Here is a 16,488-nt window from a genome sequence, read left to right on the forward strand (position 1 = left end):
CACATTACCGAAAAAAAAGACGTGAAGTGAGCCACGCGTGTCCGTGAGTGCATGCCGGAATTTACAGCACAGGGGGGCAAAACCTCACATTCAATTGATTTTTTCTTTCCTTTAAAGAGTACTTTTAGAATGCATTTTAGAAGTAATGATCGCCAACAGGAAGCTGTTTTGCAATCGATCAGGTGTATTTATCCATATCTATTGCTCTTTCATAAGGCGATAGTAAATGTCAGCGTCGACTGAAATAAAGTCGTGTGTTTCCCCACTTAAATCAAAAAATTGTACCAAAAGAAACACGGATTGGTGTAATTACAACTGCAGATTAGTTTTGCTGTGTTCAAAGTTTAGCAAAACCGGGAGGTTTATTCCACGGCAAAGAATGTAAGCTGGAAGAGTAGATTGGCTTAGCTCGGGAGAAACCTGTATTAAGTTACTGAAACCGATCAACTTGTGTGACCAGTTAAGGGCGAAATGGCCCTGACCTGAAGCCATAACTGTGGTCAAGGTCTGAGTGGAATATGGAGTGCATGGTTCGCAGTCGCCCAGTCGGATGAGTTCCTGAACTAGTTCAAAGTTTCATTGCAACTGGCGTGAAGAAAGAAATACATCTGCTCTGGTCGGTTGCCGGTGGAGTTTATCCGTTTTCCTGACCTGGTATCCTTTTCCTATCTGCCGGGATACAGAAGGGTTAAGAGAGGAGGGGCGGATCGCTAGTCCTGGTCTTTGTCCCACTGGACTGGGGTTAACTCCAATCTGGTTAGGAGCTGCATCATTGCCAGTGACTGTAAATTTAGCGTATTCATTAACCGTCAATATTGTCGGGGGAGAATTGCGAAATTGGCAGTAAATCGTCCGTGCGATGAACAATGGTAGATCTGAAATTCGTATTACATCGTGGTGTTACATTTATTTTCATGCTACCTGGTAAATGTTTTTTCTGACAAAGAGCGCGGACGAGTTAAATACAAATCGGTCCGACTCCAGCTTTCACACACAAAATGTGAGCAAAGCAAAGTCAAAAGAGAATCAAAGTCTGGAAAGTTTGATTTTAGATTTAGAAAGCCTCTGGAGCCGGTTTGTGTTGCACCCCCTCTCCCCAGAGCACGGTTTGTGTTTGCCCCCCCCCCCAGCACGGTTTGTGTTTGCCCCCCCCCCCCAGCACGGTTTGTGTTTGCCCCCCCCCCCCAGCACGGTTTGTGTTTGCACCCCCCCAGTACGGTTTGTGTTTCCCCCCCCCCCCAGTACGGTTTGTGTTTGCCCCCCCCCCCCCAGCACGGTTTGTGTTTGCACCCCCCCCCAGCACGGTTTGTGTTTGCACCCCCCCCCCACCCCGAGCACGGTTTGTGTTTGCACCCCCCCCCCCCCAGCACGGTTTGTGTTTGCACCCACCCCTACCCGGAATGTGGCAGGTAGAAACCCAGACGTCCGAGTTGAGCTAGTATAAATAAACACCCTCCATCCCATTCACTGGCTGCACAGTCGCGCATTCAGCATATTTCGCGCGTGCCCCCCCCCCCCCCCCCCGTTAGTATCTTTTTAAGGGTTTCCAGATGAGATGGATGGATGAATAGGAGGGGGGGGGGGGGGGAGAGAAGAGTCATCTACCGCCTGGTCGACGCCCTGCAAATTTACCAACAATTAAGAATTAAGCGTGTTGGCGGCTGTGAGAAGTTGGCGCGCGTCGGGGTGTCGGGCAAAAGGCGAGAGCGGGCGGTGGCTCCCATGTGCGGGCGGCCGCCTCGCCTCGTGCCGGGCGCGGTGGGGGCAGCACGTGCGGCTCTCCTCCCGCGCGCTGACCTGGCGGCCACCTGAGCTCAGCTCGCGCGCGCCCAGCCAACCGTCAACCCCACCTTCTACCTGTTTGAGGTGCCTCGTGAGATTTGACAGTTGAAAAGCGACCCGGGGGAGGGGGAGGTTAGGGGAATAATTCCCGCCACCGAGTGAAACGGTCTCCCGTAAAACTCGAGGGCGGTGTGTAGCCGAGAGAGCTAGAAACCAAGAACCGAAAAGAAAAACGAAAGGTACTTTATTTTTAAACTAGTTTGCTTCCCACGTTTTCCCGTTTGATAAAGTATGGACTTTTTTTATTTGAGGGGCTGGCTGATTCACACCTGCGACATACAGAGGTGGTGTGGTGGCTTCAGCTTTTGTGATGGAGCTCCTTGCAGCGCAGAGGGATATTGGGGATCGCGACGTACAGCACGGGAGCTCAAAATATTGCTGTTAAATCGGAAGGCAGCGGCTGCCAATTCGGGATTCCTATTGTTGGAAATTTCCTGGGGGCACAGTTACTACATGAGCACAGGCGTCCTTCTCTTCCTGTACAGCCCATAACCTTCACCTTTATTATACACTGTCGTAGCAAATCTTTCCCAGCAAATCGGCTATTTTGACTTGACGTTCAGGCGACCCCCGCCCCCATGATGACACATTGCCGGATGGTGAGCAGTCCCAATTTCCAGCAACTTGTGTAAAAAAAAACGTTCTGAAGGAAGGGTGAAGTAAAACAAAAATTCAAAACACGAGATAAAGGGGTCAGCGATTTTTTATGCCAGACTGGGTTCACTTAGGAAATGTTTATTTTTTTATTGCTTGAGATGATTTATTTGTAGACCACAAATTTAATTGGTAATCTACCATGGAAAGCAGCTGTACTTTGAATATTACCCATCTGTCAGACTTGGGTAATGAATGAGGATATATGAAGACCTACATCCTCATGAACATTTTGGTGTGAGCTGAAATCCAGGGCAAAAGGGCAGAGCTAGACTGGTAAGACCTGTAACAAGTGCAAACAGTTAACCTATGTCAGTTTTCTTATCCGTTAAAACTACTTTTATTTTCCATGATCTCAAGGGTTGTTTCGATTTAGCAGCCGTCAGGCAGAAGAGTACACACCACAACAAGTTAGTTGTTGATTTTATGTCAGAAGTCAACCTTTTGCATCGATAAAATTACATTTCCTTGTACGTTTAAAAGAGGAGGCAGATCTGAGATGTTAAAAATAATTATCATTTGGAATTTATGTTGCATGCACATGGGGGAAATATGCTGCAGTAAAGTTGTTAAAAGAAAACCTGTAAGAAACATATGAACTAGGAGTAGGCGATCATGAGATCATGGCTGATCCTTTGTGGACTCGGATCCACTTTCCCGCCCAAACACAATAACCCTTTATTCTTCAAAAAACTATCTATCTTTATCTTGAAAATATTTAATGAAGGAGCCTCAACTGCTTCACTGGGCAGGGAATTCCATAAATTCACAACCCTTTGGGTGAAGAAGTTCCTCCTAAACTCAGTCATAAATCTACTTCCCCTTATTTTGAGTCTATGCTCCCTAGTTCTGCTTTCATCTGCCCAGTGGGTACAATCTCCCCGCATCTATCCTATTTATCCCTTCATAATTTTATATGTTTCTATAAGATCCCCGCACATCCTTCTAAATCTCAACGAGTACAGTCCCAGTCAACTCAACCTCTCGTAATCCAACCCCCCTCAACTCTGGGATTAACCTGGAGTAAAGTTATGAAAACTTGTATGCTTCTGGTGAGCTTTAAGTAATGTAGCCTGGGTTTACTGGAGGAACATCCAGTAATTAATTCATCAAAATCTTCCCTTGTTACTAATTATCTTTTTGGTAGCCACAAGGGTACTGTCACATATTCAAAACAAATACATTTTCAAACATACCACACAGTACAGTGATACTTATAGTAAGAACCCTTCCTTATGCAAACAATTTGCAACAATATGATTTCTAGAGTTAACCTTCATAACGTATGATACTGTAAATTATACATTTTGATTTAAGGAATTGTGCTAATATGTTGAGGCATTTGCTTATTGGGCCCTGTGAATAATGTACAATTTTTATTTACTTTGTTCAGATTTGTGTGCAAAATGCATTCGGGAGAGTACATTTATAGCTTACATGGCTATGAAATCCTTGCCCTACAACCTTTTATTTAAACACAATAAATACTTCCATTTGTCACTGAGTGAAACTTGGTGTATATCTCTTATTATTCTTCGTTATACTCAAATGGTGATAATACATTCTTGAAGGCTTTTAAACATTCAGATAAAATTACATGAGTCAAGATGAATATTTTGTCTCAGGACAAAAATGGACAAACATCAATCGTTAGAAGATAAATATTTTTCAGAAAGTTTATAATCTATGCCAGGGGTGGGCAAACTTTTCCGTGCAAGGGCCACATTCAGAAATTCACAATTTTAAAGGGCCGCATAGTATATTAATTAATAGTCCCGGTTGTAACCAATTAACGTGCGGCATATATCTCAGCGCTTCCCCGGGCGGCATCCTGCCTTTAGCCCTCTTTTTCTCTACTTTTCAAAATGGCGCTTCACCCGGTTATGATTCTGGGCGCCTCATATAGAACATAGAACAGTACAGCACAGAACAGGCCCTTTGGCCCTCGATGTTGTGCCGAGCAATGATCACCCTACTCAAGTCAACGTTTCCACCCTATGCCAGTAACCCAACAGCCCCCCCCCCCGATCTTGGTGGGCCGCATAAAGACCTTTGGCGGTTTGCCCACCCCTGATCTATGCTATGTGTCTCTATGTTCTCACGACAAAAATAAATCAAAAATAGTAAAATTGGAAAATAGACATCAGTCAAAGCATTTGTTACAAATTAGGAATGTAATCCAAATTTTAGATACAGCACATGGTTGCAGAAATATTTTGTGAGAACATTGTGCCCCTTTGCGAGGCACAATGCTCAATTTTGTAAATTATTTTTACTACTTCTTTGATCAAGTTCAACATACAATTTTTCTGTTGGAACACATCAAGGTATTAATCTAAAGAGATTAATCTTGTTCCAGTTCTCCAAATCCTCTGCATGGAATTGCCTGGGGTATATTCAGCAGACCAAGATTGTTGAGAACTGGATCTATGAAGGACTGCAGACACAATGCAATTTAACAAAACAAAATAAAAATAAAGACCTGCATTTATGTAACCACCAGACCTTACAGCTAATTAAATACATTGTGAAGTGTAGTCACTGTTTTAATACAGGAAGCACAGCAGTCAAATTGTGTTTAGCAATGTGATAATGACCAGATAATCAATTCTGTGATGTTGATTGAGGGATAAATATTGGCCAGAACACTGAGGATAACTTCCCCTGCTCTCCTCCAAAATAGTGTCAAGAATCATTCACCCAAGGAGGCAGATAGGACCTCTGCCTTAACCAAAATACAGCATCTCTAACAGTGCAGCATTCCCTCAGTATTGACCTAGAGTGTCAGCCGTGATTGTATTTGCTCAAAGCCTGGTGCAGGACTTGAATTCAGAACATTGTGGCTAAGAGGCAGGAGTGTTACCAGCTGAGTCACAGCTGACAATTAAGTTTGCGTTCATGCTGATATTTAGCTCAGTTGGCTGGACAACTAGTTTGTGATGCAATTCCTGTACCAGCTGAGATTATATATGAAGGCCCCGCCTTCTCAACCTTGTCCCTTGCCTGAGGTGTGGTGATCCTCAGGTTAAATCAACACCAGTCAGATCTCTCCCTCAAGGACAAAGCAGCCTATGGCATCTAGTGACTTTACTTTTATTTTAGTACATTTTAGTTTTTAAATGTTAAAGGAAAATTATAGGTGTGTATTACATTCAAGCATAATAATTTTATCTCTAATCTTATCTTGCAATTCCTTTGAACAGTATTTTGGATGTTAATCACAGAACTGTGGTTATGAATTGGCGGAGGGGAAGAAACCTGAGGTGGACATGTTCACTTAAATGCTGGTTATAATACCGTAGAGTTTTATGAGCTTAAACAAAGTCTGACAAAGCCCAATTCCAGAAAGATAATGCAAAACAATCAAGCAATACAACACCAGACAAAATGAAGAATACAATGCTGTGGCTTCATTGAGTGCTGCAGTCTAATCTCAAATTACTCTTTATTTCGCCCCCGCCCCTGTATGCATGCCAGTAATGCAATTTAAGTAATATTTTGCTATTATGTGAAGCAATATTGGGTAAATTACAAATATTAACTGAAATGCAAACAGGTTTTGCAGGAACAATGCTTGTCAAATCTAGTTATATACAAAACTTGTTCAATAGAAAAAGAAGGAAGACTTACATTTGTGGAGCACTTTTTCACAACCACCAGATGGCTCCGAACACTTTATAGCCAATGAAATACTTTGAAATGTAGACACTGTTGTAGTGTAGGAATAGTGAGATATAAGCAGTTAGAAAGTAAAAAGTACACTGGGAAAATAATGCATATCATTAGTTGAAAAGACTTTACGATTTAGAAGGAATACTCATCATCATGCTAGCATTTCTTCAATATGCTCAAGCTCCAAAGCCTTGATCGAATAATGAATACAAAACCCCATTAAGATATTGTAACCGATATCCTTCAATAGAACAGTAAAAGTCTTGGGTGGAATTCACCAAATGATAACTGTTCGGTGGCCTCTAAATTCGTGTTGTGCTATGGCGTGGTACATGTGATGGGAAGTGCAACAGATGGAACATTGGCTCAGGTGACTTTTAGTGGTCCAGTGTGTTCACCTGAAACAGACATTAGATTCTTGAGCATTCAAATCAGGGTCCTACATTAATTATCTGTGAATGTGAAATTAAAGACAAATAAGTATAGCTTGTGTCACGCATACTCTGCTTAGATTTATTGAGTCTGGAGTGACCTAATAAGTGGTGCTTTAGGAGACTGCTGAAGGCCATTCAAAATATGGTGACGGGCGGATTTTCGCAGGGATCTGTGCTGGGACCTCAAATATTTTACAATTTATATAGATGAGGGGAGCTAAGGCCTGGCAGCTAAATTTAAAGATGACACAAAGGTTACAAAGGTTGAAAAGTATCTTATGAAGAGGACATAATGAGGGTACAGATGGATATACATAGGTTGAGTAAGTGGGCAAAAATCTAGTGGATGGCGTATGATGTGGGAAAATGTGAAGTTGTTGACTTGAGCAAAAAAAATTAAAAAGCAGAGGATTAAGTAAAAAATGACTGCAGAATTCTGAGGTACAAAGGGACCTAGGTGTTCCAGTGCACGAGTCACAAAAGGTTAGTATGCAGATACAGCACGTAATCAAGAAGGCTAATGGAATGCTATCATTAATTACAAGAGGAATTGGAGTTGGCTTGTAACTTCTGGCTAGCGGTGAGAAGCCGTGGGCTGCTATTTTAATGAGTATTTTAAAGGTATGTCGACATTTTAAACAATTTTCTTTTGCTCTTTTAAACAGGCATTACTAGTGGTGATTCTTTTAAAGTAATATTTAATTTGTTTTATGCTTAAAGGTGAGTATTTAGAAGTGAACATAGTTTCACAGATTTAAAACAATAACCAAACCTATTTAAATCTGCACTATATTATTATGTAACTTGGTGTGTGGCACGCTTAAAAATGTTTGTATGTTTTCATTTAGATATGGTCATAAGATTTTAAAAGCATCCCAGGGCTTTATCCTGTCACTGTCCTTGTAACATCTGATTTTTTTTGGATTTGTGTTACAAAATCACTGCAGTGCAGAAGAAGCCATTCAACAACTCTGCACTGACACTCCGAAAGAGCACCGTACCCAGACCCCCACCCTATCCCCATAACTCCACCTAACCGTTAGCCACTAAGGACAATTTGTAAGGCTAATCCACCTAATCTGCACATTTTTGGACTGTGGGAGGAAACTGAACCACCCGGAAGAAACAACGGCACGGAGGCACGGTGGTTATACTGCTGCCTCACATCGCCAGGAACCGGGGTTCAATTCCGGCCTTGGGTGACTATCTGTATGGACTTCATACGTAATAGGGCAACACAAGGTACACAATGTAAATACATAGTCACAAGCATCGGGTGAAGCATACAGGAGTGTAGTATTAATCAGATCAGTCATTTAGGAGTCTGGTAATAGCGGGAAAGAAGCTGTTTTTGAGTCTGTTCGTGCGTGTTCTCAGACTTCTGTATCTCCTGCCCGTTGGAACAGTGAGTCAGTCGGGTGGGAGGGATCTTTGATTATGCTGCCCGCTTTCCCCAGGAAGCGAGAGGTGAAGATGGAGTCAGTGGATGGGAGGCAGGTTCGTGTGATGGACTGGGTGGTGTTCACGACTCTCTGAAGTTTCTTGCGGTCCTGGAGTGAGCAGTTGCTATACCAGCTGTGATGCAGCCAGATAGATGCTTTCTTTGGTGCATTGTAAAAGTTGGTAAGGGTTAATGTGGGCATGCCAATTTCCTTAGTTTCCTGAGGAAGTATAGATGCTGTTGTGCTTTCTTGATGGTAGCGTCGACGTGGCTGGACCAGGACAGATTTTTTGGAGATGTGCACCCCTAGGAATTTGAAACTGCTAACCATCTCCACCTCGGCCCCATTGATGCTGACAGGTGTATACAGTACATTGCTTCCTGAAGTCAATGACCAGCTCTTTAGTTTTGCTGGCATTGAGGGAGAGATTGTTGTCGCTGCACCACCTCCACTAGGTTCTCTATCTCCCTCCTGTATTCTGACTTGTCGTATTTGAGATCCTGTCCACTATGGTCGTATCGTCAGCAACCTGTAGATAGAGTTGGAACCACATTTTGCCATGTAGTCGTGTGTATACAAGGAGTAGACTAGGGGGCTAAGTACTTCAAAGTGTCTTCAAGTGATTAAGTGTCTTCAAAGACACCTTGCAGGCTTACCTCAAGAAATGGAACATAGACGTCAGTGCCTGGGAGACCTTTGCTCAGAAGAGAACGACTTGGAAGAACCTTATGATTGAAGGTTCACAATTCTCAAGAACACACAACAGCAAGAGGCAGCCCGGAAAAGGAGCCTGAGAAAGGAATACCCGCGTCTTAACGTTCAAGGATCGATTCCACCTTTTGGAAACTCCTGTTAAGTGAGTGATTGAAGATGTGGCTCTAGGATTGGGCTTATCAGCCACGCAAGGACCGTGACCAGTAACACTGAGTATCTTAGGTGGATAATCATATCTGTTAGCAAGTGATTCTATCCATTCTAGTTCCTTTAATGGAATTAACAGCCTCATGGCAAACCAAAGTTTAAAAAAGATCTTCCTTTCATTTTATTTGATTTTAATTATACTTATAAACACTAATAATATAAAATATTAGCCTACCAAAAAAAGGCCTGCCCGCCCCCCCCGAAAATTGTCAGTGTAAAATCTCACCAAAATTGGGGTAAATGGCCCAAGTTGGCTCTGTAGCTGGATTTTTCATTCAGCTGCTCCAGCTGTCAAAAAAAAATTCCGGTTGGGAGTTTAAATGATAAGTGCGCATGCCTTAATGTCTGCACTTCGGGTCGTCATGCTGCGCATATGTGGCGCACCAGTCACTTGAATCATGAATTATGCAGGAAGTTACGGGCCATTATGTTATGCCTCAGTTATACAGGGCATTAGTGAGACCACATCTCGAATACTGTGTGTAATTTTGGTCTTATTTAAGGAAGCATGCTGGAGGAGGTTCAGAGGAGAGTGATACCTAGAATGAGTGGGTTTTCTAATGAGTAAATGTTGGACAGTCTAGGCTTGTTTTCACTTGAGTTTAAAAGAGTGAGGGGTGACTTAATTGAAGTATGTAAGATCCTGAATGGTCTCTGCAAGGTGGATGTGGAAAGGATGTTTCCTCTTGTGGGTCAGTCCAGAACTAAGGGGCACAGTTTTAAAATTCGGGGTCATCCTTTTAGGACAGCGATGAGGACGGTTGTGCAGTTTGGAACTCTGCCATCAGAAGATGGTGCGGGTCGGGTCATTGAATATTTTTAAGTTGGAGGTAGATGGATTCTTGTCAGGCAAGGAACTCAAAAGGTTATCGCGGGCAGATGGAAATGTGGAATTCAAAACACAGGCAGATCAGCCATTATCTTATTGAATAGTGTAGCAGGCTGAATGGACTATTCCTATTTTGTATGTTTGTACCTTTGCATGGCTCAAGACATTTTCTCATAGATCCATCATTTGTCTTCATGTAGGATGTTGGTATCAGTTCGCATATATAAATACAAGACACTCTAACCATATGAGGGAGCTACAGTGGTAGTATACCTGTGCTGCATTCATGAATTACATGCACTCAAATGTATCTAAAATTTTAGTTCCAATGTCATTGCCACATTTTTGCCTTTTTGAATGCATATCATAACTCCACTAGGTAATGGAAATATTGCTGAAGTTGATTGGCGATTGGAATAAATGTCCCGCGTAAAAATTAATTTCACATGATAATGTTCCAACAACTCATTGCTATTGTAATATAGAAGATCCAGTCAATACATGAACAAAGATTTAACTGACCAATAAAGGTTAAGGTTCAATTGGCTATCAGTAACTTAAAGCCACATATTTCCATTTTCTTGGTCTGGGTGTTTGTAGCAGAATTATCAAAGTGATTAAATGATTAATTTTGATAACCAGAAGTGGATAACCCAAGATTAGGTTTATCCTGGGCTGAGTCAATGGTCAGACATACCTTTTTAGGCCTCAACAAGTCATGGTGACCTCCTTTGTGAGAACCAAAATAAAACATCACATGAAAACCAAATGTTAATACAGCTGAAAAGGGGAATTTGCCATATTGTACATTTTTATTTTTATTTAACCTGCATGTTGATATTTTGTGGCATCATTACTGTTAGCATTAACCAGTGGGGTTATAAAACAGATAGGTTTAAGCAAACTCCCATTCACCTCTTTGGCTTTCCAAACATTGTGTTGGGCTTCCCAGTGGGTTGAGGGACAAGCAATCAAGTTGCGAGCCCCGAGGCAGCAATGGGTTGGCTGTAGAATAGAGACTCAGACTTGATGGTTCAGGTATCAACCACAAGGCCCTTGTCAATGTGCACACTTTTTTCGCTGGTGGGCATGGCCCAATGAAGTGAACTGTGAGGACCACAGTTCACTAACAGAGCCATGGTCAGCAAGTCTCCCCACACCCCTCCAATTTTCTCTCTGGAGTGGCACCAAGTATGAAACATTAAAATGGGTCACAGCAAGAGAGTGATATCATAGTTGTGTCATAATTCACCAACTGACCACTCGGAGCCTCACTAGTATATAGGTGAATGTTAAAGTCAGATGATACCTGACTGGCTGGAGGAAGTTGAGAGAGAGGTTGCTTCACATGTTCATACTGTTTTTTCATCTGTTGTTGTGCATATAGGCTTACCCCACAATTAAAGTTAATAAATCATGTATAACTAGCTACAAGTGTTCTTGTAATAAATCAGGCCATCCGACAAGAACCATTACAAGCAAGAAAATGTCTTGGAAACATTGATTTAAATAGTGCCTTTCTTCAGGATTTCAGGGAAGTCTTGAAACACGCAGATAAAATATTTTTAAAGCTGTCACCGTTGTAATATAGGGGAAACAGGACAGCCTATTTTGTGCACAGAAAGGTAAAACTGCAGTTTGGCAAATTACCTGTAATCAGTTTTAATGATGTTGGTTGATGGATATATGTTGGCCAGGACATCAGGGAGAAGACCCCGTGAAGAATTTGTCTATTCCCAAACTTGGCAATTTTACCCGACTCAAACTGCACAGATAAACAGCTAGATATCACACCTTAATTATTTTAAGCAAACAGTTATGCTTATCCAAGGTAAGGAATATTACTTAATATGAGGAAATGCTGTCACTTCAAACACATTATCAAATGTTTGTATACCAAATTAAATCACAGGTAGACACACACCATAAGCTGCTTTTGTTTGCTTCAATAATGTGCCTTGACTGACTTTAGAAGAAGAGCCTACTGCATAAGTTGATGTTTCTGTTTCCTCCCGACCCCTCCCAAAAAAATCTATCCTTCTTCTCTAAGTAAACTGCTAATTTAATTCTGCTCAAGAACAATTTTGTGCAGTGAACCCACTTTCATTAAGATCTGGACTGTGAATGTTTAATTATTAATAAAGAACCTTAACAATCAGCAGAATAATTCTGTTGATTCATCTGTTATGTTGAATTTAAAACTGAATCCCAGAGGTGGTGGGAAAAGTTGGGGTTAATTAGGCCATCTAATATCCATTTATCAGACATTACAAGGGCTTCTGCGGGTCCAAATATGACCGACGGGAGCGTGGCAAACAATTTTATCTGGCCTCCTTCTGAACATGTCTCAGTACAATGAGGTCAAGGCATAATGTCTGGAGCTCCTTGGACTTCATCATTTGTATGTGGAATTATCTTGGGTAATTGTTATGGGCCAGTGTTTTAAAAACTCCAAAATGTATTATGGAGTTCACCTGACCTGTAACTTTTTTATGTTGAATTTGGCGAGGATGAGCACAAGAGCCTTCCCTTCAGGTGTTATTCATCAGTCTTCCTAGACACTTTAATCAAAACCAGCTTTATTCTAAGAACTTAGTTTTTAAAAAAATATTTTTTATTCTCCTTTTTCACATTTTCTCCCAATTTACACCCAACCAATAAACAATAATCAGTAACGAATGTAATGTCAATCCCCATATCAATAACAATAATCCCATCTTCCCACCAAAGCCCCAAACATTAGCCTGCATGTTAACATAAACCAATGACAAAGAGGAATCAGGAATCCACCATAGTCACCATTGACACATACAGTCCTTCTCCTCCAAGCCTCCCAGCCCACAAACCCCCTCAATGTTCGATGTGATCCAATTCTCACAAGTGCAGAATGAATAATGCCCATGTTTCTAAGAACTTAGTTATCATATATACATATATATAAACACACAGTTTGTGAGGGCCACGACGAATCCAGCACGAGTTTTCAGGATACAAAGAAATAACATTTATTTACAATAACATATATATACAACAGCAGCAGCAACTTCTCTTGTTGCTCACTCCTCTTTCTCTCTCTGGGTCCAAACTGGCCAACTCTATTTATGCAGGGAGTCTGCTTATGATTTCTCCGCCCCCCCTCATTGGGGAAGCTCATACTCCCACAGGATTGTGGGATTGTCATTAGTTCCCAGCCAATGGTAAGCAGGCAGGTTTAACATCCCTCCCCCCCAAAGTCCAAGGAATCCACCGAAGACCCTGGCGAAGGAGGGCATCGGACTTGTTTTGCCGCAGGCTGGACCACCATTTGCCCGAGGCGCTGGATCGGGCAGCATGTAACGAGATGGAGACTGGCGTAACGGTTGTACATCCATGGCCGTGGGCCAAGGATCCCCCTCGAGGTGTCTTGTGTCTCCATCTCAGAGTCAGAGTCTGCTGCCTCAGTCATCTCGCGTATTATCTCCACGCGGTTCTGTCACGACCTGGCGCAGGCTTTGAGTGAGGCACCGAGGACGATTGTGAGAATACTTTCCATTGTGTCTGGTCTCTGCGGCTGTAGAATGAGCTCCTGGGGCGGGGAATCTTTGGAAGGGATAGTCTTTCTGGATCCGAACATGGTCAACATGTTTGCGCTGGAGACGCCTCTGGGCTTGTAGCTGGTAAGAGATAGGACCCGTTTGGCGAAAGATTACGCCAGGGACCCACTGGGCACCACCAGCAAAATTCCGAACGAACACTGGGTCACCGGGCGTAAACTGCCGAATCGGCCGATGCTGAGAAAAAACCATGTCCCTGCCGTTCTTGTGTGGGGTGTACTTTTGCGCCAATGTCTGGGAAAACCATGCTAAGGTGGGTGCGAAGTCTCCGGTTCATTAGGAGTTCTGCGGAGCTACCCCAGTCACCGCATGGGGGTGGTCCTATATGAAAACAAAAACTGAGCCAGTCTCGTGTCCATCGACCCGGAAGACTGCTTCTTGAGGCCTCGTTTGAATGTCAGCACTGCGCGCTCCACCAACCCGTTTGAAGCCGGGTGGTAAGGGGCAGTGCGGATATGGCGTATGCCGTTCATCTTCATGAACCTCGAAAACTCCTCACTTGTGAACGGAGTGCCATTGTCCGTGACCAGCACCTCGGGGAGGCCATGCGTACTGAAAGACAAATGCATCTTCTCGATTGTTGCGCAGGACGTTGTGCCTCCCATCTTATGCACCTCTAGCCGTTTAGACTGGGCGTCGATTAATAGCAGGAACATGGATCCTTGAAAAGGGCCAGCGCAATCCGCATGCAAGCGCGCCCAAGGCCGCCCTGGCCATTCCCAGTGATGTAGGGGCGCGGCCGGCGGAAGCTTCTGATGCTCCTGGCAAATGGAGCAGTTTTGGGTCACCTTCTCAATGTCAGTGTCAAGGCCTGGCCACCAGACATAACTCTGGGCCAATATTTTCATTTTGGTCACACCTGGATGCCCATTGTGCAAGTCTCTCAGTATCAGCTCCTGTCCTTTTTCCGGGACAATCACACGCGTCCCCCATAAAAGGATGCCGTCTTCCACGCTGAATTTGGACAGCTTGGAGGAAAATGCCCGCAACTCGCCTGGGAGCTGTCTATGCTGCCCACCATACAGGACTATGTGCCGAACCTTTGACAGGACTGGCTCCGTCTGGGTCCACTCACGGATCTGTGATGCCATGACAGGCAAGGTGTCCATAAAATTTAAGGTTGCAACCACCTCACCGGTCGTGGGGGTCGACATGTGGCTGGTCGATAAAGGCATTCGGCTCAGTGTGTCAGCATTCCCTATCTGGCTTCCTGGTTTGTGCTCCAGAGAATACTTGTATGCAGCGAGCAACAAAGCCCAGCGCTGGATCCGTGCAGAAGCAATGGGCGGTATTGGGTTATCCTCTCTGAAAAGTCCCAGCAGAGGCTTATGATCGGTCACGATAGTGAAGTGGCGGCCATATACGTACTGGTGGAAACGTTTCACCGCAAAGACCACTGCCAGGCCCTCCTCCTCGATCTGTGCGTACTTTTTTTTCCGCTGCAGTCAATGTGCGGGAGGCGAAAGCTATTCGGCTGCTCGGCCCTGTTCTCCATCTTGTGGGACATGACAGCCCCAATACCATACGGGGATGCATCACGTGTGACGAGCAAAGGCTTTCCAGGATCATAGTGGGCTTGTAACCCAGACGACGACAATTGTTGTTTTACCCGCCGGAAAGCGGTTTCTGCGGCTGACCCCAAACCCAGGTGTGATTCTTCTTTAGCAGAAGGTGCAACGTAGTTGCCAGATTGGGGAGGAACTTTCCGTAATAGTTACGAGGCCGAGAAACGAACGAAGATGCGAAGTGTCAGTCGGGGCAGGGGCCTGTTGAATCGCACACACCTTCTCTGCGACGGGGTGCAAACCTTCGCGGTCCACCCGTAACCCAGTAACCCACTTAACCTTTTGGACACTAAGGGACAATTTAGCGTGGCCAATCCACCTAACCTACACATCCATCCTCGTCACCAGTTTTGTTAGGGCCACGAAGAATCCAGCACGAGTTTTCAGGATACAAAGAAATAACATTTATTTACAATAACATATATATACAACAGCAGCAGCAACTTCCCTTGTTGCTCACTCCTCTCTCTCTCTCTGGTTCCAAACTGGCCAGCTCTATTTATGCAGTGAGTCTGCTAATGATTTCTCTGCCCCCCTCATTGGGGAAGCTCATAGTCCCACAGGATTGTGGGATTGTCATTAGTCCCCAGCCAATGGTAAGCAGGAAGGTTTTAACACACAGCAAAAATTTTTATCAATTACAAACAAAGATACCCCACAGCTACAGTAATCTATAAATAACACTTAATTAATTCCCCCTTTTACTGTTCCAATTCAAAAACAAAATTCCATAATCCAAAACCCCTTTTCAAGGGCATGGTCCAACATTCTGCATTCTTACTTGAATAAGACTGGCTTTCACTGAGATTCTGACCCCGTCTCACTAGCAGGTTTAAACCCTGCCGGAAAGCAAAATATATCTTAGAAGCCACCACCAAGGTGATTTTTACTGGAACAAATATTTAAAATAAAACTAGAGAGAGACAGGCCAAAACACTTCTTTTGCCTGTCTGAGTCCGCAGCAGTCAAATCTGAAAGTGAAAGTAAAAACAGCTCACAGAGCCACAGCCCAGCTCCACCCACACAATGACATCACCAAAGTCATGTGATAAGACAAAACCCTTTCTTAAAGGGACACGTGTGTATGTTTGGTTGGGGGAAAAGAGAGTTTCCATATTTCCACTTGCTTAACTTTTATAAGTAAGCTTTCTTTTGAACCACATCTCTTTTAACAAAATAGTCACTCAACAATATATTTTAATATATTTAAAATTGAGAAACAAACTACTTATGAGCAATAAACATGCATGTCTCTTGTGTTTACATAGTACTAAAATGGTTGATATGTGTGTATTTGTGTGTACGTTGTGTGTGTGTGACTGTGCACACCAAGTGTACACTTTAGTGCCAGCCCATTTGAAGGGCGGAATTTAGAGTTCCCACCAGTAGGAGAACCCTGTGTCATTTTTCTCCAGGAGGCTGATACAATTAATAAATAAAACAGAAAATGCTGGAAAAACTCCGCAGATCTGGCATAACCTGCGGAGAGAGAAACAGAGTTAATGTTTTGAGTATTTATGTTCTTCTTTAGAGCTG

The 16,488-nt window shown here is 43.3% G+C and overlaps 1 protein-coding gene across 1 annotated transcript in view; it reads left to right on the forward strand.

The window, feature by feature from the left end:
* Positions 1-16,488, forward strand: part of LOC119972907 (piezo-type mechanosensitive ion channel component 2-like) — a 1,374,210-nt gene that overhangs the window by 1,180 nt on the left and 1,356,542 nt on the right.

Source organism: Scyliorhinus canicula, chromosome 10 (assembly GCF_902713615.1).
Source record: "Scyliorhinus canicula chromosome 10, sScyCan1.1, whole genome shotgun sequence".
NCBI lineage: Eukaryota > Metazoa > Chordata > Chondrichthyes > Carcharhiniformes > Scyliorhinidae > Scyliorhinus > Scyliorhinus canicula.